This window comes from Nannobrachium achirus, assembly GCF_963921795.1.
Source record: "Nannobrachium achirus genome assembly, chromosome: 3".
NCBI classification, from domain to species: Eukaryota; Metazoa; Chordata; class Actinopteri; order Myctophiformes; family Myctophidae; genus Nannobrachium; species Nannobrachium achirus.
In genome coordinates this window covers 27,631,256-27,631,690 of record NC_137812.1, presented here as the reverse complement: position 1 = coordinate 27,631,690, position 435 = coordinate 27,631,256, and positions in this window count along the sequence as shown.

The following is a 435-nucleotide window of genomic DNA, read 5'->3' as shown; positions in this document are numbered from 1 at the left end:
GACACCGCTCCACCCCATGATGAGCTGCTGCTCCGTGCACCTCCCCACCTTTAACACCACCTCTCTCCATGTCCCATTGGCAGCCGTGACTCCATCTATAGGGATGGGGCGATATGACAGTGACACCTCACGATTATTGTCTGTGAATAACGATATAATCGCGATGATCAAAATATGTTTAAAACTTAAAATGCCACTTTTTTTTAACACTTTCAACATCTCTTTACAGGTTTGTTTCATCAGGTATAGAGGGTTTAAGTGGTACTGAATTTGCAGCTCAACAAAAGCCGTAGTGTATGACGGAGGACAATTTCACGATAAATTAAAATCTCTGCGATGCGATTATTGTGAGCGTTTATAACTCTAAACGGTAATAACGATTATCGTCCCATCCCTCACTCCATTGCTGCTCCACCTGCTGGCCCCTTCCTCTTC